General features: G+C 42.0%; 1 protein-coding gene across 1 annotated transcript in view; it reads left to right on the forward strand.

Moving 5' to 3' along the window:
• The window catches only part of LRMDA (leucine rich melanocyte differentiation associated), a 734,468-nt gene that overhangs the window by 380,133 nt on the left and 330,377 nt on the right, over positions 1-23,958 (forward strand).

A 23,958-nucleotide genomic window follows, 5' to 3' on the forward strand; every position in this document is an offset into this window, starting at 1 on the left:
CTCCTTATAAAAGGAAGCTTTTTAAAAACAAAACAAAAACAAAACCAAACCCAGAAAGGGCTACCTTCTGTAGATCAGAAGAAAAGGTGGGGGAGAAGGCTCCCATCACCCAGTAATCCTGCCTGTAGATTGAATAAAATAGTTTGAAATCATTGTTTTGATTCCCATTGACTGAAGGCTGGAGTAGCTTTATTGGTTAAGCTGTTAAGTCTGCCGCAGTTTAAACACTTCTTTCCTGGTGCGCCCCTGCTTCAATTGACCTTGAGATGTGTTATCTTAAGTCGTGTTTTGTTTTTGAAAGAAACATGTATTGCTTTAGATGCCCAAAGCTGCTTCATGGTTTAGGTGCATATATTGTTATTGTTGTTGTTATTATTATTATTATTTAGACAACATGCATAGGAACAAATAAGCATATGTCACACACGACAGAACTTTTTCTTCCTTATTGTTATTGTTATTGTTGTTGTTATTATTATTATTATTTAGACAACATGCATAGGAACAAATAAGCATATGTCACACACGACAGAACTTTTTCTTCCTTGTAAAGCACAAAGAGAGTGGTGTACAACCCACTATTTTTAGCATATTTGAGGACAAGTGTATTCAGAGGATATACTGGGAATTGAGAGTTTTGGGTTTCAAATCCCTTCTCAGCCAGTGGATTACCCTGGACAAAGTGAACTTTCCCTTTCTTTCCAGGGTTTCTTCTCACTTCTTTTTCTAGGGATACTGTAAGGACAAACACGATAAGGAATACAAAGCCTTTGGTTTAAGAAAAATATACTTACTCTTTTTTTTATATGAAACCCTACAACAAACTGAAATAACATTTATTTAATCGAATTATATTAATAATAAACAAACACTACACTGCAAATATAAAAGCAATATATTCAACTGCACATCTAAATAAGTGCATTTTAAAATCTTACCTGCATATTAAATGCTATTTAAAAATAATTGCTATCGCCGTTGGTTGATATTACTATTGTTATGGCTCCAATTTGTTTTCAGAATGATTTCTTCAATAAACACCCTTGGAAGCGGGGGACAGGACCATGCACCAATTTCTCTGCCTAAAGATGTAATGATAGTAAAAAGCTAAAATCCTGTGTTTGCTAAAGAATCATTACATTAGCAAGAATAACAGGGTAAAAGAAATTCTTTTGAAGCTGAAAGTAAATGACAATAAAATTCAGACAACCAAAATTATTTAGAATGCTCCTTTTGCTGAAATAAAGGCCAAATTTATAAGCCATGTTTGCAGGTTTACTCAAATACAAATTGTTCTTTTCATAGAGATATTGGTAACGCACTAACTGCATTAATGTAGTGACTAATACACACAGTGATCTTTCAGATTTAGTGCTATCACCACCACAGCACAATATTTTTCAATAATATCCCCCTTTCTGTTATTTTTCATGCTTTCAGTGATTAAGTTACAACTGTGTTTTGTATAGTAATTTATTTGGGGGGCGGGGGATCCTAGGAGCTGGCATTTTCCTTCTCAGTCTCCAGTGAAAAAGTTCCTACCTAATTTCTCTTTAAAAAGAGTTTTCTATTGCTTTTTGATGCAGGATTAAATATAGATACAATATAGTCTACACAAAGAGCAGGTAACACAGTAAAAAATAATGTCCATGCGTTGTAAGACTTAAGATTGTGCCTGGGGAATAACTTGTTTGAATGCTGGAGGCGGGGAAGTGTGTGTGTGTGTGTGTGTGTGTGTGTGTGTGTGTGTGTGTGTGTGTGTTGGCTTTGGCTGGTGGTGATGGAGAATCCTGAAGAGAAGCCAAAACTCTCCATCTTCTGCCCTTTTTTTCCATGTGCATGTTTTTGTCTAAATGTTGCATGGGGTTTATGAATACTGTATGCAGATCCCTTGTGTGCAAACTGAAATTGTACACTCCAGGAGCTGTTCTACTGTGTAATCTGCTGTAGAGATAGCCTTGCTCTTGCAAATTCATCTTAAGAGAAAGGTGGACCGATAAGCCCTACCTGCGCTATAAATTTAAAGCAATATCATACCACTTGAAACAGTCATAGGTTCCCCCAAAGTATTCTGGGAACTGTAGTTTGTTAAGGGTGTTGACTGAGGTACTTTGCTTCCCATGGAAGAGCTCATTGAAAGTGGGGAGGGGAGAAGCTTTCTTGTCCATGAAATGTTTTTTTTTAATTAAAAAAAGGGGGGAGAATGTAAGTGGGGGGGGGGTAAAGAGTGGAAGAGAAAAAAGTAGCCTTGTGGGGCAAAAGCAGCAGACAGCTGTTATGGTGGTGCTTACGGACTGTGGGCATGTGTGGAGTAGTGTGGGAAGAAGCAGAGGGTCCACCTATTTGCTGCTGTTTTTGTTTTGCTGCCCGCCAGCCATCTGGAGCAGTAGGCAGGAAGTTACTTTTTTGTGTTGTGGAGGGAGGCAATCACGGAAATCACCTTTCATTTTGCTGCTTGCTGGTCATGTGGCAGGCAGCTGCTTGAAGGGCTTTTTGAAAAGCAAGGTGAAGGAAGAAATTCAGTAATAATGTCCTGCTGCTGCTGTGTTTGCTTTGCTGCCTGAATATAAGGGTGAGGGGAGGATATGGCAACATTTTCTTGGTTCTGTTGCATGTCATGCAGCAGGAATTGCTTGAAAGCTGTTCGAGGGGGAACGCAGTACAGAGGTATCATCATTATTATCTTCATTAGTGCCTTTTTCTGGCTTGTTCCAAAGTTGTTGGGAGAAGGAGGGGCCCAATGATGTATTACTACTACTACTACTACTACTACTACTACTACCACGGCCTTGTTCCCAAAAAGAGCCCAGGGTGGTAAACAAACCAATAATAACACCCTGAAGCAATTCCAGCATGGATCAATGTGGGTGGTGGTAGGGGTAATGTTTAAAGTGTTAATCTGGTCTACCATCTTGATTCAAAATAGTACAGTACCTGGTGTTCAAATATAGACAGAGGCTGTCACCTCCAACTCAGGAACCTTTGTGCCGATTTTAGTAGAAATTTATTGAGAGGCACTCAAATTGGTGCAAATTGAAGCAGTCAAGACTGAATGACAATATTTCCAGAGGTGTTCAAATCAGTGTACTTTGGACCTATAATACCAAGTAAAAGGTGAAGTAACACAATAGCCACTTTTTGGTCCTCCATCTTTATTCAAAATGGTACTTCCAATCATCAAAGCAATCCACCACCCACACCTTGGAAACCCTCGTGTCAAGTTTGATGGTAGTATCTGAAGAAGTGCTGAAACTATGCCCAAAATGGGCTAAAACATGCCAAAGTAACATTTTGGTCAGCCATCTTGATTCAAAATGTCACCTGGCATCCAAACCTAGATGAAAACTGCTACCCCTTCTTGGGAACCCTCACAACAAGTTTGTTAACAATATATTGGGAGGAGTCCAAAGAGAACAGACAGCAATGCATTTTCCATAATATATTGTATATATTTATATCCTGCTCTTCCTTTATAAAGCTCAGTGTGGATTAGATGGGAGTCCCAGTGTCTCCCCATCTAGGAAATGATCACCTCCACATATCAGCAGTAGGACTGTGTGCTCCTAGACATGACCAGTCATTTCTGCCCTGGCATAATTTCCTGTCAAACATTTTGTATATTGCTGACACTTGAACCTTGTTTGCATGTATAATTTTAAAGCAACTATCTTTAAATGACTCCCTGGCAAATTATGTGCAATCATAGTATAGACTCCCTAATACCTTTATTTGACCTACCAAAAATGACATAAAGTCATTAGTAAGCTTTTGAGTTCCCCAGAAGTCTTTATCTAGGAGGATATTAAACAAAGCAGGAGAAATGTAAGCTAGGCATATTCTTTCCCAAAGTATGCAGTTTATAAACAGCCTACGTTTCAAAACAGTCGTGCAGCAGTGTGTGGATGGCTGTTTTTCTCTTTTGTAAAAACTCTTAACTCTGAATAGTTTTTGTAAATATTCAATCGACTTCAGCTTGCAGTGTGATGTCACAAAGTGACAGACTGCTCCTTCCCCCCCTCTGCTTTTCATCTTTTCACTGTCAAAATGCACCCTTTGGCAGGATATTTTTCAATGGCTAAATGTGAGGCTGAGACACATTGCTCAGGGTTTCCTCCTTCATAATTCCAGCTTTGTTCCATCTTCATCGTGTGTGTGTGTGTGTGTGTGTGTGTGTGTGTGTGTATGCTGAGACACACACACACACACACACACACGGAGATCTCCCACCGAAATGATTATTTTTACTGCTTTATTTTTTCTCAAGTTAGTTTTACTATATGGATCAAATTTTTGGGATTTTATGATGACAGCTCATGACCGTGGCTGTGCAAATAAGAACTCTATTTATGTGAGATAAAATATACGTGTATTAATACTGAAAATCCTATGATAGACACCAACAACTGGAGGCCCTTGGGACAGATGTTGCCCCCTGGGCTGGCAACCACCACTCCATGTAACCAACCTAGAAGCAATATGAAGGAGCAGCATTTGTGATAATAGGAACTGGTAGCAGGTCTTTTTGGCAGACTTGGTGCACCTTCTGGAAGTTTTCCAACTGGTAATAATAGCTTTTAATTTGGGTCATGTGATGGTAATTTTGTCGTCATCCTTCTATCTTTGGAGACGATGGAAGACGATGGAAGAGTAAAGGCAACCCATTGGATATTACAGTGCCTGCTGTGGCTGTAGAGACTGATGCAGGAGAGACATGTTTTTAGCAAGTGGCGCAGATGAAGGCCTCCAGTTTTGCTGCTACAGGTACACTGTGACACAATATGTATCACCACAGTCTTTCTCCGCTGTCTCTCCTTGGAAATGGGGTGGAAGATTTAATGTGAGGTTAAGCAAATTCCAAGGATGTGGATGGCGCTGTGGTCTAAACCACTGAGCCTCTTGGGCTTGCCGATCAGAAGGTTGGTGGTTTGAACCCCCAAGACGGGGTGAGCTCCCGTTGCTCATTCCCAGCTCCTGCCAACCTGGCAGTTTGAAAACATGCCAAAAAGTGCAAGTAGATAAATAGGTACCGCTCCTGCGGGAAGGTAAACAGCGTTTCTGTGCCCTGCTCTGGTTTCGCCAGAAGCGGCTTAGTGATGCTGGCCACATGACCCGGAAAAACTCTCTGCGGACAAACACAAGCTCCCTCAGCCTATAAAACGAGATGAGCACTGCAACCCTAGAGACATCTGTGACTGGACTTAACTGTCAGGGGTCCTTTACCTTTACCTTTTAAGCAAACTCCAGAACTGGGATGGTGAGCCTGTGGCCCTTGAGATGCTGTTGGACTACAATTCCCATCAGCCGTCACCCATGGCTCATGGTTAGGGATGATGGAAGCTGCAGCCATGCAATAATTGGTTCCCTGTCCCTGTTCTATAACCAGAGGGCAATTATTGTGAATCTCAGATGGTTCAAGATGTGGTCTTCCTGCAGGCCAACATCTGGCTACGGTAGTAGCTGAAATCTGACTTTGGAAATCTTTAGTTTAAAGATGTTATTCTTGGTTTGGCTTTAGAAGCATTTCCATCCCTTCAGTTTAGAACATTGTATTCTCTATGCCCTTCGGTTATGCACACAACACCCATTAGTGCTGGCAGGCGCTCTGTGCTTGTGTTGTGAAAGCAGAATAGACCCCTGTGTCGTAATGATATGTTAGATCGCCTCTCATAGCTGTGTGTGAGATTCCTGATCTATTGTGCCAAAGAAACTACATGAGTGAGAGTTGCTGTCAAATTCAGAAGAAAGTGAGAACTTTAAGTCCTCTTATTTGAAAAACACTTTTGCTGCAAGTGGTGTAATTTATTATTATCACTGTAGGCAGAAGGTTCATAAGAAACATGAGGCACACAGCGCCCATATTGACTGAGTGTTCAGTTAAAAACCTTAAGATCAAAACATAAGCTTCTGTCGGTGTAAACTGCTGTTTGATTTTTGGTGTGTGTGTGTGTGTGTGTGTGTGTGTGTGTGTGTGTGTAATCACCTATAAAACCTAGTGTTTTGTTCCCAGTAATATTTAGTCATAATCAATATACTTTTCCCATAGTGTGTGCTGCTGATTTTATAAACCTTTGCAAAGAAGCCTTTCATCATCAGTAAACTTACCTCAAGGATACATTTTTAACTTGATTTAAAAAAGGAAAAGAAGCATTAACAGACATTTTTTATTTCTAAAAAAAATTGTTTGTACTCTGCCTAACAGACACCTGGAGAGAGAAATGAAAACAAACCAGTTCCATTATTTATTCTGCAACTTGTCAGTTTGATTAGTCGCCTCTCTCCCTTCTAAGAGAACAGTGGATCATTAAATGATGTCCATGCTTAAATGCAGGAACCCTGCCTTGTGTCTGTTAATGCATAATTGGACTGTCTTTTAATACATGCGGAGGCACTTGTTTCTGAATATAAACCCTGCACCTCAACAGGTCAGGGAGATAGTGAAAACCTGTTTGTTGTCTGGCTTTGTCTTGGCAAATAATGGAGTCACTAATCTACTTGATCTCTCTGAGTCAGATAAAGAAGAAAGTGAGCGATGCATACATTTCAAAGATGGAAGGCACTTGTAAAAGCAATTTCTTTGGAGGGGGAAAAAAACCTAGAGCTAAGGCTGTTGGAAACCTTTTAATTAGTACTAATTACCTCAGCAGAAAAACGTTGGAGGCTTGAAAGGATTTGTGTCAGCAAGTGAAAGATCAAAGATTGTGGCGCTTGCATTTTAATCTGTTGGCTATAAAAACGAATAAGGGGGTGGTAATGGGGCCCAAGAGAATGACAACCCAGGTGGTTGAAGGCCTTAATCCCTTCTTTACTGCTAAAGCCTGAGGCCTAGTTCCAATTACATAATAAGATGATTTAATTTTTGCTTTAATTTTTACCAAATAATAAAAATATCCTGCTTCTTTACCTTTTGGTAAGGACAAGACATTGTTTCACTAGACGCACTAGTTTGTCTTCTGATATTTTCAGTTGATACCCATGTGGTTGATAATTTTTCTGTTGACATTTACTCCTTGTAAGATATGAACCTTTGAACAGGTATGTGAAAGGAACATGGGACACCAGAGAACCTGTAGATTCCTATCAGTAAGTTACCATCACAAAGGGGCTGGTGCACAGATAATAATGCTTCCATTCCAATTGCATAACCACATCGGAACACGTTACTTCCCCAAGCCACCTTGGGAACTTGAATTCCAGAGCCCAAACATTTGCTAATTGTTGCACTACTAGTAACAGTACCCATGGTTATATCTCATCAGGTTCCCACTTAAAAGAAGATGCAAACCTTGGTCTCAGATTCTGGGTTAAGCAGGAACCAAGGTTAGCTTGAATCCTGGCTAATGCTGATGTAACAATTACACACATCCACAAGCATGGAAACGCCGTTTACCTTCCCACCGGTGTGGTACCTATTTATCTACTTGCACTTAGACGTGCTTTTGAACTGCTAGGTTGGCAGGAGCTGGGACCGAGCAATGGGAGCTCACCCTGTTGCGGGGATTCGAACCACCAACCTTCTGATCGGCAAGTCCTAGGCTCTGTGGTTTACACCACAGCGCCACCTGCTACAATCCCCTAATAGTGTCCCACAGGGCAGGAACAAATTTGCCAAACAACTGTTTTCATGTTAGCATACACAAAAATGTATTGTATCCAATATGACTGCTGCTGTTCTCGTGGGTATGACCTGCATCCTTTCTGATACATACCCTCTCAGCACCCCCCCTTTGGTTCAGTGACCCCATCTTGTCTGCAATTGCAGTTTCCCCAAGAAATTCTGGAATCTTTTGTCCTAATGTACAGTTGCTTAAGAATGTTGGGTTGGCTGCTCTGTTTATTCCCAGGCTCGGGCATGAGGCCCTTAGCCCAACCCTGCTCCCAAAGTCTCCCACATGTGCCAGCTCATCCTTCCATTGCTGAGCAGGAGGGCCTGTTGTTGTTTAGTTGTTTAGTCATGTCTGACTCTTTGTGACCCCATGGACCAGAGCATGCCAGGCACTCCTGTCTTCCACTGCCTCCCGCAGTTTGGTTAAACTCATGTTGGTAGCTTCGAGAACACTATCCAACCATCTCATCCTCTGTCGTCCCCTTCTCCTTGTGCCCTCCATCTTTCCCAACATCAGGGTCTTTTCTCTTCTCAACCATCTCTGTCCTTCCAGTGAGCACTCAGGGCTGATTTTTCCTTAAGAATTGATAGGTTTGATCTTCTTGCAGTCCATGGGACTCTCAGGAGTCTCCTCCAGCACCATAATTCAAAAGCATCAATTCTTCGGCGATCAGCCTTCTCTATGGTCCATCTCTCACTTCCATACATCACTACTGGGAAAACCATAGCTTTAACTATACGGACCTTTTTTGGCAAGGTGATGTCTCTGCTTTTTAAGATGTTGTCTACGTTTGTCATTGCTTTTCTCCCAAGAAGCAGGCGTCTTTTAATTTCGTTACTGCTGTCACCATCTGCAGTGATCATGGAGCCCAAGAAAGTAAAATCTCTCATTACCTCCATTTCTTCCCCTTCTATTTGCCAGGAGGTGATGGGACCAGTGGCCATGATCTTCGTAGGGGGCTTCTAAGTGTTCTGATGGGGTTGGCATGTGTTGCCATTCCCTGTTCAGATCTATCCATTATTAGCTCCCTGTGACACATCTGGCCTTTCTGATGTGTGGCCTTTCTGGGTTCACAGTGGCTCCTGCTGCTGCACCTGTGCTAGAAAGCCCTTCAGCAAATCCCTCACTTCCAAGCACTCTGCCTTCTTGAACTTACGTGCAATTGAATGAGCACCATACCCAGGAAAGTTACTCTTTGACTGATAAAGCTGCAGTGGGATTGCCACTGAATGTCAACGCTTGCAGCCCTGCATAATATATGCTAACAAAATTTAAGCTCTATAAATTCTGCAGGTGTCATATTTATCACCATCTTCCTCCTCCTCTTCAGTCCTATTATCAGTCTGTATATCTGTAACCTACAGAGCTGTTCAGTCTTTTAACCACCTTTCCCAGCAAAAGGTCATCCACTTAAGAGTAAAGGCATCTATAAAAAAAAAATGGGGATAGCAATAGTCTTTGAAAGTCAAAGCAAGGTGTTGTAAGATGTGAGGGGGTGGGGGCAGGAGAGGGTGGAGAGATGAAAGGGGAGCTGCTTTTTAAGAAATGTCAAGAGACATGCAACAAATGGGAGAGCGAAATGTTGGCATGCTTGATTTGGAATGCCACAACTTTTTTAAAAATTTATTTTTTTAATACCTTTGGCAAGTGGCTATGATGAGGAGCCATATGCAAATTCTTAAAGAGTCAGATCCTAGCTTATGCACAAAGTAGAACAAATGATTTTTATTGATCTGAGCCAATGATGCATATAGGCCCTTTGAGCTGAAATCTTCAGAGGGGCCAATTCACAGACCACTTACATTCCCTGGTAAGCAGCCATTAAATTAGCTCTGCAACTTTAAAATGAAATTGGGAAAAGTCAGTGGAGAATGGAAAACTGTGGCAGAATTATATGCATAGTTATGTTTTCCACTCTCTTTCATATTGTTTGCATTCCCCCCCCCCCCAATGTAACACTTTGTTTCAGTTAGAAACAGGCTTACATGCTGGCATAGAGGGGTTTTGTTATACAAGGAATGTGGCTTAGTTGTGGTGATTTTGAGCCACCTTCTGGCTTATTAATCCTCAAAGAGGAAATGGGGGGAGCTGATGTGGTCTTTTACTCTTCTCCTTCAGAGTCCAGAGCTACAGACTGCAGACATTTTTTCTGGGACATCCCCTCTTCACTAACCAGCTCCGCAGACTGCCTTCATAGCCATAACACCACCCTTTTTAACAAATCTGGAGGTGACTTAAGCTCTTCTTGGTCCTAGATCAGGCATGTCCAAAGTCTGTTTCAGGGGCCTAATCCGGCCCGCTGGTCTGTTCAATCCGGCCCCTGTGCCAGTTTATTTCCTGGGATAAAATCCTAAAAAAAAACTCAACAACTTCAATCCTAAAAGGGTCGGCCCTTTACTTCATCAGATCTGGCCCTCTTTGAAAAAAGTTTGGACACCGCTATCCTAGACTGATTCTCCTCCTCTGTTGGGAACTCTGGGGTGAACATTGGTCTCTTCATTTGTTACCGTAATATTTTGCTCAGTAACACCTTTCCCCCGCCAACCAAATGTTTTTTGTAACTAATACAAAATGTAGCTATTAATGTATTGTTGTAGCTCACAACCAATCAGGAAATGGAAAGATTCAGAAATGATTAATTTGAAAAGGAGTTGGAAATAATTTTGGAAGCCATGTTATTCCTATTGGATGGTAGTGCTTCTGTTTAGCTACAGGCATGGTGAATCAGTAGACTATAACTTGGTCAGCTAGTATTTGGGAATAAGCATTTCACTGACCCTTATGTTTTAGTAAACATAAACTGCAGAGGAGTGCAGCCACTCTTGTGTTGATATAATTATTCATTCTAAAGCAAGTATGAATAATAAGTGTGAAGTCTGAGTAGATCATATGTGTTAAAAACACATTGCTATGATAAAGCTCATTTCAGTGCTTTATTAGATCAAGTTAAATACGTATTTAAAAAATGCAAGGGCATATCAAACGGAGTATATTGTTTTAGCTTTTTTCTAGACAGATGAATACAGTGGCCATTAAGTTTTAATTATCTCTTATCTGCTGCTACCATGGCAATAAACATTACAAAAACTGTATAGCAAGATTTGATATCATTCATTATTTGCCAAGGATAGTGTTGATTAGCAAGTCCACAAGGACTGAAGCACATATATTTCTGAATTTCCCCACCCATCATCTTAATATAATTTCTATATTGTTTTAATACTGTTATGTTTTATTTTATGAACTTAGCAAGTTAAAAAAAGTCTTCCTATGCAGAAGTATAAGAGTTTCAGTGTTCTCTTTATATTGTTTTTTAAAGAAAGAGATAACTTAAAGCTATTGTTTATTTCCATGAATTTGAAAATGTTCACATATATATATGGTGACTTGCACTTGAATTCATTTGACCGGCCTATATTTACAAAGAATTTGGTTGAGACCCTTGCGAGACAGTGTGGCCTTCAGAGAGGCACATATGCACTGCAGCTAGGTAGCTTCTGTGTCTGGTAACAAAGAATGAGGAGGTCAAAACTATCTCAGCGGGCCTAAGTCAGGTCAGTCTGAGGCGGCGGTTGGAAGTAAAACTTGGTGCTGCTGACGAAGGGGGAAGTTGTGGCGGCAAGGGGGAGTCCTGTTCAAAAAGTCAGCTTTGTCAAAAGCTTCAGTCACTTTCTTACCTACAGGCAACCTCTGCTGATCCCAAGTCATTAATCGAACTGGAGAGCCGTCTTGACCCTGGCTCCTTTCCTTTGAAGTGTGATGTCCTCTGCTGCATGAGGAAATAATTTGCTGCCTGATTCAATGAGCCATCAGTAGAGCCAGCAGACCCAATGACATGTGAGAATATTAACCTCCTACCTTGAAGAGCTGTGAATCTTGAGAGGCAGTCTATAATTCACCCAGCACTCCTGAGCCTTACCTCTCCGTCTTTGTCTCTCTCTCCTCTCCTTGCTTTCTCACTCTCAAACACGCACAAACGCACACACATAAGGAGGAGCAGGGCTTTGCAATCAGTGTTCTTTTAAATTTTCTTCAACAGAGGGAGCCTTCCCTGGTTTTCCAAGCAGTGAGTTAATTTCCTTTGGTGGTTATGCACAAAATTTATGCTGAAAAGCAGAATAGGAATGGACCACACATCTTATTTGATTTGTTAAAGGATGTGTGTGTGTGTAAGCTTTTAAACAACACAGACATTATTCACCTAACATTGTGCTTGGAAGAAATATTCAAGGAATTTGGAGGGAAGCATAAAGAGATATAGATATAGATATAGATATAGATATAGATATAGATATAGATATAGATATAGATATAGATATAGATATAGATATAGATATAGATATAGATATGAGAAACTTGTGGAATCTTTCCAAGTGGGGGATTCGAGGCTCCAAAGAGAACATTGTAGGTTTGTCGTTTTAGAGTACTTCCAAGCTGCTTCTACAGTGCTCATAACATTATTGAAAAAACCAAACAAAACCTTATGATTTAAATTAAGAGTTGTAAAATGTCACAGTGAGACTATAGCATTCAGTAGGATGAGGTTGTAGAATGGACTGCACCATCGCAAGCTGCAAATGCAAATACAAATGGATAAAACTTGGTTACATTTGGGAAAAAATAGATTATAATCACATATAAAAGATGGGCTTTAAGGAGGTAATTGGAGGAAGTATGAGTGGTAAAGGTAAGGAGTTATGGAAAGGAGGGGCAAATGATTTGGAGACCAAGGAAGTTGTCAAGAAGGAAGTGGACAGCCAAGAAAGGCGGTTTGAAGATGGTCAAAGGAGTGCCAGGTTACAGGTAGCATGGGGCTGAATTACTCATTTAAACCAAATGGCTGAATCTTCAGTTGCAGGTTTCTAATCATCTCTGCTGCAGTATTGATCAAATGCACACAATGTCAACAGATATATCAAGAAATAGCAGTAGAAATTAAACATCCAATCCTTCCCTGCCCTGTTCATCTGGGATGGGTGCTGAAGTAACACTGTGGGCAGCAACAAGTGGGGAGGGGAGGCAGAATAGGACCAATGGCTGGCTTTACCAGCCTTGTGTATCCTGTGTCAGTGAGAGGTAGATTCCAGTGGGCTATAGAAGTCCAGGAGCCCACCTCCTCAGTTGAAGGCAGCTCAGCACTCACTCTCCCTTAGGAACAATGCAGGGGGAGTGAAATGTTTTCCCTTTAACCCACTGTAGAGTAGATGTGTTTTGTTTTGTTTTGTTTTTGTTGGCCTGTTCTGCAGTTTTCCTAGAGTGTTCCTAGTATCACACAGATGTGATGGATGCATTAGTCATTAGGGAGGATTTTCTTTTAGGCTGGAGGGTAAAGAGGGCTTCCGTCGACCAGCCTTTTGGAACTGTTTGGGTTGGAGGGTATGAGAACAGGGGCAAGAAGCCATAATAATAATAATAATAATAATAATAATAATAATAATAATAATAATAATAATTTACATTGGGAGTTAGTGCTGGCCCATTGCACACTGTTTTATAAATAGCATATAGCTTGATCAGCTCAGTTCTGTCTCCTTGTGCCCTCATTTCCTACTCTGGGTACAAGAGAACACACACAAATTCCTGTTTTAAAGCTGCCCAGCCACTTTTTTAAGCCAAATACCTTCTGTGCAGCCATACGTAGTGTATATCAGCACAGTGAGACAATAATATGGAGTGTAATGCCATAAACATAGCTCCTGACCTCCTCCTTTCTCATAAGCACAACATGAGTCAGGTCCTGTTGCCCCAGAAATCAACATCCCCACATGTTCTTACTAGGGACAACCTCTGTATTAATGAACTTGTATCTTCAATTCTTTCAAATAATAGTGAAGATATTGTACGCTTTTCAACAAAAACTTGTCGCAGAACACATTAAAAAGAAAATTAAAAGTATAAATTAGCCACTAAATATAGCAGTAGAAATTATATATTTAATCCAGGGTCTTTTAAGATAACTGAGGATCAAACGCTTGCCTGAACAGAGTTTTTATCTTCCCTTCTTCACATGCCAAGAAGACAGTCCTCCAGGTAATCTGGCCACCAGAACATCTCCTTTCCACTGGCTATCCAAAAATGGCGCTCTGGTGGCAGTTCTTACATTGCCATGATACTGCAAGAAGCCTTGGGCACAATGTAGGAGAGCTCCCCCTAGAACTCCTTCCATTGTTAGCATCAGTCCTCAGGAAAATGTGTCAGTGCTGGTGAGTGTTGGAAGATCTATGGCATGGGTAGGCAAACTAAGGCCTGGGGGCCAGATCCGGCCCAATCGCCTTCTAAATCCGGCCCACGGACAATCCGGAAATCAGCTTGTTTTTACATAAGTAGAATATGTCCTTTTATTTACAATGCATCTCTGGGTTATTTGTGGGGCCTCCCTGGTGTTTTTACATGAGTAGAACATGTGCTTTTATTTAAAATGCATCTCTGGGTTATTTGTGGGGCAGAGGAATTTGTTCACTCCCCCCCCCAAATACAGTCTGACAAGGTCTGAGGGACAGTGGACCGGCCCCCTGCTGAAAAAGTTTGCTGACCCCTGATCTATGGCATGGACTCCTGCATTATGGCCCAGGCTTCTCTATGTTACCCTGCTATCGCTGCAAGTAGTAGTGCTTTAAAGGTTCCCTCATTACTCAGAGCCAGACTGAAGATGCTTGGTGTGCCACACACTAGGAGCCAGATGAACTCTGTAGGATTCTAGCCAGAGACTTGAGAAGAAAATGTAACTTTAAATGGGAGGATTGTTCCTGGCTGAGGATAGTAAAATACCTTGCTACTTTGAAGTGACTGATTCCCCCACCCCATGGAAGTCATCCAGTTTAGGAGAATTTATGTGAAACTTTGAAATACTTCAGCTTGAAATCCAAGGGCAGCAAAATGAAATATCCTTTCCTTGAAACATTTCCATATCATTCCAGAATATCGACTGCTCTCTAAGGCGTATGTGGGTCAAGGGATAGCATGAGTCTTAATTGCAATGTATTTTACTCTAATAAGGTTGCCTTCAAGTTGTGAAATCATCAGCTGTGAACAATGAGAAAGCGATTCAAATGCAACTACTTTTACTCCTTTCCCACCATGCGTGAGTCCATCTGTTATCCGTTTGCACCTCTGGTAGCCGGTCACAAAGGCTGGTTTTCTGCTGGCCTCTCTCCACTTCATCTTTTTTATTAAGTTTATTAAAACTAGTCAGATTATACTTTTCTTATGGTGGAGGCTCCACTTGGTCCATTCATTATAGTTTCTTATCTTGGCAGGCAATCTCAATTGAAAGGCAGCTAGTCCATTATGCACATATGAAGCCCATCACTCCTCCAGCGATGGCCAATTCATCAAACATTTATCTTTTGCCCTCTGAGCAGTGCGTCAATTTGCTTGTCACTCCCCAGCCTTGGTTGTTGTGGAAGATGGGAGAAAAATTACTTTCTCTCCCCCCCCCCCCGCCACCATCCGTTTCTCACTATGCTAGAAGAGTGTGCTATATACTGCCTAGCTCGTTCCATTCTCCTAGTTTTCTTTTAAAAGGGGTGGGGACTATTTACACTCTAATGCTCAAATTATAATTCAGAATGTTGCTGTTAAAGGTATAAGCACTACTATGCTGTTAACACCGCTCTTGGTTTGAATGTAATTGAACCATCATGCAGGTTCGCCGCATCCCCCAATGTAACTGCTAACACAGGGGTAAGCAACCTAAGGCCCATGGGCCACAAGCTGCCCACGGGCGTCGTTTAACCGGCCCACGAGCTGCCTGCTCAGCGAGTCCCCGCACGCTGTGCTAAACCAGTGTGGCACAGGGACTCGCTTCTGCGGTGCCAGAAATCACATCTGCGCATGCGCATGCACTGGAAAACATGTCTGCACAGACGCAGACACCGGAAATTGTGGGTGCACTTGATCATGTGTGCGCGATCCGGCCCACGGAGGGATCTGTGCTGGAGTGAGCCGGCCCAGGTGAGGTAAACCTTGCCGACCCCTGTGCTAACATCTGAACATACAAAGGAGGTATAGTTTGACCCCACTTTTGAACTCGGAGTCCTCACATTGTTCTTCTTTTGGCTTATTATGGACCAGTGAAACCAGACGCCTTCATCTGCGCCAGCCGTAATGAAACATGCCTCTCTCCTATTGGTCTCTACAGCCACACCAGGCACTGTAACTTTCCAATGGTTTGACTTCACACACACACACCCCCCCCATGGTGCACTCTTCCATTGTCTCTTGAGACAGACGGATGCCAGTAATTGATAATATTATTTGTACCTTGCCCTTCTTCTGATAAGATCTAGGTGGTGCACCTAAATCCCTATCCATGAGACATGTGACAAGGGTCCACATAGTGGGGCTGTCTCCAGCGTAATGTGGCTTCCCTGCCCCCCTGACATCTATGCATTTCCTCTCTCGGTTTGAACCATCGTGCAGATTTAGCGCATCCCTAGGTTTTACTGCTAGCACCTGAAAATCCAAAAGAGAGAGCTGCTTAAGCCTTTGGGAGGAAGGATGGGATAAATTTGATTAACGGTGGTGATGGTGACAATAATAATAGTAATACCTGTGCAAGTAGACTTTATTCCAGCTTCTATGGATGGAGGCCTACATGCATAGAGTGTGTATATGCTGCTCCTGTCCAGATGTGGAACTACATGGTACTGAGGACAGGACCAGCTGCTATGACAACAGATATCACCTGGACACCCAGGAGGAAAAACTGGGTCTTGGATCGCAACTAGACATATGACATTTTTTGTAAGAGAAGCGTAATTCCTCACCCAGAATTAAGAGTTTGAAGATCTTATAAGTTTATATTCCTTTATGTACCATATTTTTCCATCCATAAGATGCCCCCATGTATAAGACCCTTCCAAATTAAGAAAACATCCCTCAGCACTACCCATGTATAAGACGAGCCCCAATTTTAAACCTAATTTTTTGGTAAAAAAAAACCTTAGTCTTATACATGGAAAAATACGGTAGTCTAGAAATGAAAATACTCATATTGCCATGCATTACAGCTGAATGCTAGAATAAATCTTCCTAGTCTGTTTGGAAATTATAATCTAGGCATTTTCTGATGAGCTTGTTGGCAAAGAGAAAATGGCTGATGCTGACCAGTAAAGCCCAAACAAGTAAGAAAGTAGTCACACTTTGGCTGTTTGGATATCTGAATCTGTGGTGTGTATAGCAGGGATTGCTTACTTTGGCTGTTTGGATATCTGAATCTGTGGTGTGTATAGCAGGGATTGGGCATAATTCAGGCATATACAAACTATTCCTAAACTCAAAGTACTTTTGGAGTCCCTAAATCAATTTAGATCTTTGATAGAGGAAGCTGACTTAAATTTGGTTTTAAATAAACATGGCTGGATACCAGAATAACATGGTAGCTTATTCCCACTTCTTATGGGAGTGTCAGAGAATATAGGAGTACTGGGCACAAGAAATTTGCCTTATTACAAAGCAAATAATTATGTCCCTCCATGACCTCTGCTGAATTTGTTTATTGATCAGGATGTAGAATTGGTAAGGCTTTCCTTTTAGTAAGGAATTGGTCACCCGTTTACATTTATCAGCTGAAACAATCACAGCCAGGGTACTGGAAAGATTCTGATGTGAATCTAGAATCCTGGTGCCCAAAATTATGGTGGACAACACTGCTAGAAAAATGTGCCCCCAAAATAAAAATATTGAGAGACCAACATACATGATGCTCTTTGGGTGGTATGTGGTGGGACTTGTGATTTCATTAATGTGAGGTAGTGTGGCAGCTTTGTTGCTTATGTGTGGCTATGGATCCAATGATACAGGACTAGATTGTGATTCTGCTTTGGTCCTCACCTTGCTGAAAGTTCAGCAAAGAGAACATTGGAAAGAGAGAAAGTGTTATAAGTGAAATAATGTCCCCTGCTGATGAATTGGTTTGATTGCACTCACCTTATGAAATTTGGGGCACCATGTCCATTAGATGATGATAAATGTTGTGCTATTTATGTGAAAATTATTTCATGCAATCATTCTGATGAGTGTGTGTGTTTATTTTCCTGTCATGAAACCTAGTCATGTGAACTTGCTCAGACTGGTAAGATGGCAGAGCTTAGTTTGGGAAACTGTTTTGGTAACCCAGTTGATAAGTGGTATAGACATCCAATCTTGTAGTCATGCATTTGTCTGAATGCTTTTTTAAAGAACACTTTAAAAATTAGAAGTGTGGACAATATTTCATCGTGTAACAGCACCATCTTTAATTTCTGGTAAGAGCTATTTGTTGTCAATAAAGAGCAAGTCGATTTCAAGGCATGTCCCATCTCTAGTTTATCTATAGTTAGCAGGAGGAAATGTGTGTGTGTAAGGGGGGGGGATGTCATTTGAAATGAGTGAGATATATTAAGGGGAGCATAATGTGTTCTGTTTCCAATCAACACACAAGTGTATATTAGTTGCATAATGAGGAAGTCTATACAAATCTCTTGGTTTCTGTTCCTTCATTGTTGAAACAATACTGCTGCTGTTTCCTTTTTCTTTCTTTCTTATTTAATGCATAGTTCAAGATTACCAGTAGGCAAAAACTGCTTTTTTAAAATTTCATTGTAACCAAATCCTTTCCAAATGTTCTTCATCAGACCAGATGACTGGCATAAAGAAAAGCTAGTAGACAGCAGTTAGTTACCCTGCATATTCAAAGCAAAAATTGCCACTGAAAATACCCCTTTGTGCTGAAAAATGAAACCCTTTTCCTCCAAATTATGCACGAATTATAGGATGCAGATAAACTGGGGAAAGCACTACAGATTTAATCGAAGGGCTTAAATGGGGGGAAATGTTCCCAGAGAACTTTGTGTTCTTATTTTACTGTCTTGCATACATAGCTTCTAAGTCATCAGGAGGGAGGGAGTTCGTTTGCCTGCTCAGCACACTGTTTTTGTAAGCTAATGAGGGCAAAGCGTGAGCCATAGGCAATGATGCTGTGATATTAGCTGTGACAGGGAGCTTGATCATAATTATCTTAACGAGGATAGGGTTAATTACAGTGGAAACTTAAAGTTCTTTCTGTTGGAATCAGGCAGAGCTGAATGCGTTGTGATGTTTTGTCATTTTGATGTGACTTTGGAAATTGCATTGGAAATCTCTTGGCAACGATTGCTCTCCTCCAGGAGTGGGAGTGGGAGGCCTGCAATGAGGTAACTGAGGTGGTACCTGTAGGTGAGATAATGGGCAGCTTTCATGTCATTAGAGCAGGGACAGATCAACCTGCAATGCACTTGAGTGATGCTTATTAGCCTTCTAAACCAACTAGGGAGGACGGCTACCTGCCACTACCCCTTAAGCCCTTGGTGGTGTTCATGGTACTGAGCCTGTGCCCTGTTGCTTTTAATTCAGAAAGACAGATAGAAGGTTCTTTGCTACAAACTAAGAGAGCTTACAGGCTTTCCTTGCTGCTCTTTGAGTTTTGCAGAGTTTTAATAAAAGGGATATTCCAAGAGCAGAAGCAGCCTATTCCTAATATCTAGTAAAAACATTGATGCTAATCCCTTCTGCCTGAATAGCACTTCTCTGTTGAAGCTCCTAAAGTACTCTACAGACACAACTTTACAATCTGCTGGGTGCAGTGCTGTAGGCAGCTTGATCTCTGTTCAGTAACTGGGAAACTGAGGTCCATGGAAATTTTATGCATTGCCAAGGATCTCTCAGGACAATCCTGAAAACTGGATGCTTCTAACCTAGCAATGATAACGAGCCATTATTCACTTCTTCCTCGCACTCCACACCCACATATTGGAGGTCAAAACTGAGGATGGCAAAGACTGTTGTCCGATCAGAAGGTCGGTGGTTCGAATCCCTGCGACGGGGTGAGCTCCCATTCCTCGGTCCCAGCTCCTGCCAACATAGCAGTTCGAAAGCACGTCAAAGTGCAAGTAGATAAATAGGTACTGCTCCGGCGGGAAGGTAAATGGCATTTCCGTGCGCTGCTCTGGTTCGCCAGAACCGGCTTAGTCATGCTGGCCACGTTACCCGGAAGTGTCTGCGAACAAACACAGGCTCCCATGGCCAGTAAAGCGAGATGAGCGCCGCAACCCCAGAGTCGTCTGTGACTGGACTTAATGGTCAGGGGTCCCTTTACCTTTTACATATTACATGTGAGATGCAGATGGCACTGTGGTCTAAACCACTGAGCCTTGGGCTTGCCGATCAGAAGGTCGGCGGTTCGAATCACTGTGACGGGGTCAGCTCCCAATGCTCGGTCCCAGCTCCTGCCAACCTAGCAGTTCAAAAGCATGCCAAAAAGTGCAAGTAGATTAATAGGTTCTGCTGTTGGTGTTCCGCTGCACCAGAAGTGGCTTAGTCATGCTGGCCACATGACCCGGAAAAACTGTCTGTGGAGCGGACAAACACTGGCTCCCACAGCCAGTAAAGCGAGATGAGCGCCTCAACCCCAGAGTCGTTCGCAACTGGACTTAACTGTCAGGGGTTCTTTACCTTTACTTTACATATTACATGCAACATGGGGCAAGGGCTGTAGCTCAGCAGCAGAGCATGTCTCACATGCAGAAGGTCCCAGGTTCAATACAGTGGTACCTCGGGTTAAGTACTTAATTTGTTCCGGAGGTCCGTACTTAACCTGAAACTTTTCTGTACTTAACCTGAAACGATTTCTGTTCTCATCCTGAAGCAGAGTTCTTAACATGAAGCACTATTTCTGGGTTAGCAGAGTCTGTAACCTGAAACGTATGTAACCTGAAGCGTATGTAACCCGAGGTACCACTGTACTTGGCTTTTCCAGACAGGATTGGGAATGTCCCATGCCCAAAACTCTGGAGAACCACAACCAACGTGGGTAGACAATACTGAGCTATATGGACCACTGGTCTGGCTCAGTATAAGGTGGTTTCCTAAGCAGCTCAGATCTCTAAATATTTATGCTTGAACTGACAATTCTGGGCAGGGTGATTGGGATCAGAGAGACATGAAGGTCGGTGAGAATGGAGCAGGGTTATTATTACACTCCTTATTCTCACTTGTAGCCTCTCCACCCCTGCCATGTGCTCTGAAAAATGGAGCTGATTAAATGGTGAAGGTGGGCAGTGCACAAAGGCTTCCTTGAAAACTGCAGGAATGAATGAACAATATGGATATGGACTGGACACCATGTACACAATGCCCCTGCTGATGACGTGGAAAGGAAAATAAACAAACAAGACCTTGTGTAACTAGAGACAGATCCAAGTAACTGCTGGTATGCATATTGTTGAAGGGGAGGGTAGCCATTGCTCTTTCACTCTAGCTTGCCTTTCTGCAGCCTGAGATCACTTTGTAACCTCGTTAAGTCTGCATAGTGCCTTCTCTGTTCCATCTTGAGCCTGTTAGGAAACTGCAGGCTGTGGCTTTTTATCCTCTCCTACAACACCCTCTTGCAAACTCCAAAGTTAGCTTGATACTCTCTGGCTTTGCGTTGGCCCTAATAAAAGGTATGGCACTTCTGTGTAGTGTGATTCCTTAAAACAAAAGGAAAGAAAAATTCCCTGTGAGAGTGACTAATGATATTACACGGCAAAAATGATCAAGCCCTAGCCAGGTGTGGAGGAGGGCTTTGCACACAATCTTCTCTGTTCCTGCCTAAAGCTTAGGCGGGCATTGTGCCCTAGCCTCTGTTTTGGAAATAAAGGGGCTACCTCAATAGGCAAGTCTCTATCTCTCTCACTCCTTTGTCCCACTTCATGGCATGTCATTTTGTTTTATGCCTCCCCTCCAGCAGTTTTGGATGTGTGCTTTATTCTTCTTGCCAGTTGCCAACCATTTGCAGATTCTCATGATAAGGGTATTATATTTGCATAACACAACTCATGAACAATGTGCATTTCGAGGCTGACACAGACCAGAGCCCCAGCAATGCATACTCACAAAGGGCCTATTAGCGTCCCATAAGGCTCTGTGGTGTTGACAGGGTGGTGGCCTTTTTTGAACTCCCTTTGGCAAGCGGAAAGACTTTTTTTCTTTTTAAAGCAATAAACTGAAGATTGGACATAATCCACTACTAACTATTTATACGGAGAGAGCATTTAAATGGGCACTGCCAGTTAGGCTTTATTATGAACCTAAAGTTAACAATCATAACCACACAATCTGTTTATTGCTTCTTCTCCTGTGCGGCTTACAGAGGAGTGTGAGGTTAGGATCATTTAGAGCAGCAGTTTCTCCTGCCCCATGGACCATTTGAGGGACTTAACATTTGGGGAAGGTTTTTTTTGGGGGGGGGGATGCCGTGACACTGGAGCACAAACAGATTCATTTCCCCTACAATCTGATACGGCAGCATTCAGTTACGTGCTTTCCATTGCTTTTTATTTCCTTTCAGAATGGATTGGCGGGGGTGCCAGAAATTGCAGCTTAATGTATGTTCCAGCAAAACCAGTAGAAAGTACAATGGTACCTCAGGTTACATACGCTTCAGGTTACATACGCTTCAGGTGACAGACTCTGCTAACCCAGAAATATTACCTCGGGTTTAGAACTTTGCTTCAGGATAAGAACAGAAATCGTGCAGTGGCGGCGCAGCGGCAGCAGGAGGCCCCATTAGCTAAAGTGGTGCTTCAGGTTAAGAACAGTTTCAGGTTAAGAACAGACCTCCAGAACGAATTAAGTTCTTAACCCGAGGTACCACTGTATAGCACCCAACTCCCTTTTTGTCCAAGCATGTTGCGCCCACTTGCAACCTTTTTCAGTTTTTTGAGCAGGCTGGTATGGGCTCTATGAGGGCCACTCCAGCTCCTTTCTCACTCAGCAGATGAGCTCAGTATTAAAAAATAAATAAAAGGCTGATAAATGTATTTGGAATGTGCCTACTGCATGCAGCAATAAGTGGAAACAGGTGTGCTTGCATTATTTGGGCCGCCTGAAACAATGGCCAGGCTGTGCTCAGGTGAGGAGCAAATGGAGATGGGGGTCTGTGGCAAAAGGGAACAGCCCATGAAATGCTACCACACATGTGGCAAACCCCCCCACCCCCCAAATGCAGTAGTGAGCTTCCATACCAGCAGTTACTGCAGATGTATAACAGGTTGTTCTTTATTATTAGATTTTTCTACGCTAAAGGGAAATCTGAGTTAAATGGGGCAGAAGTATGGTGACGATGTAATGTGGGTGGTGCAAAAAATAAAATAAAAACGTGTGCATGAATAGCTCCGATTCCACAATAAACTCCCATCTGAAAGCACCCTTTGTAATTCACATCAGTTTTGAACCTCTAGAGTAGAGTAAGGTTACCAGATGTCCCCGTTTCCTGGTGACAGTCCCCAAATTTACAAATCAGTCCCCATACAAAATCCACTGACGTTGAAAACTGTTCCCGGATTCATTGGGGAAAAAATCTGGTAACCTTAGAGTAGAGGACTGCTGAGAAGCATGGAGTTTCTCTGGTTATTTATAGTTAACACTGTGGTGTCCTTGAACCGTAGCATGAAGGTCACATGTTTTCTTTCCTACAAAGGACTTTTCATTCCATTATTTTATTACAGGGCTATAAGTTTCAGATAAGACAATTTCATCTAACCTACCCCTGCCAGGTTTAAATTTTTGAATTGGGTGGATAAATATTTGTTATTTCCCCCCACAGCATGCCTGTTATATGCTTCCAATAGAGCATATCTCATGCAGACCTTGAAGAAGGGTGTTAAAGAGGGAGGGAATAATTCCCTTTAGTATAAATGTCATTGGACAGTGAATAAATAGTGTAGACTTGCATCTCCCTTATTCATCACATTTTATAAAATAGTGAGGAGATAAAGTGATGATCCTCACCACTGGTAGGCATACTAGCTCAGCTGTCAAGTCATGCAACCTCAGCATATCTCTAGGTGTCTGGTAGGTGAATGAGCTGTGAATGTGTGTGTCTTTGTGTATGCTCCATATACCATGCCCATCTTAGGTGATTAATGTGAAGATTCCCCCGCCCATTTCTGTAAGAACTTGCAAAGCTATGAAATTAAGAGTTAAAACTGAAACAGTGGCCCAGCAAAGTGGCATAGCCAGACTTTTTAATTCCTTCCTCCTAGCTTTCCTAATTGGCTGCCAAATTTCTACAAATGTCTATGTGTTTACAACCCGAAGAGCTGTGCTTCCATGCTGAAAAGATTTGGCTTGTTACTTTTAAATCTCAGTGTTTTGTGCATGTCTGTGTGTTTTGTGGGCAGGCATTGCCGGGGGGGGGGGTGCGGGCCATCGTAAAAAATAATATTTTTTGCTGTATCTGGGTGATACAGGGCACTCTAGCATTTTATCTTTTGTGCTTGAAAAAACAACCACCACAACGAAAAACTCCAGACAGAGAAAATTCTGTGGTTAATAAAATAAAAATCACGAAAGG

Source organism: Podarcis erhardii, assembly GCF_964252035.2.
Source record: "Podarcis erhardii genome assembly, chromosome: 5".
NCBI lineage: Eukaryota > Metazoa > Chordata > Lepidosauria > Squamata > Lacertidae > Podarcis > Podarcis erhardii.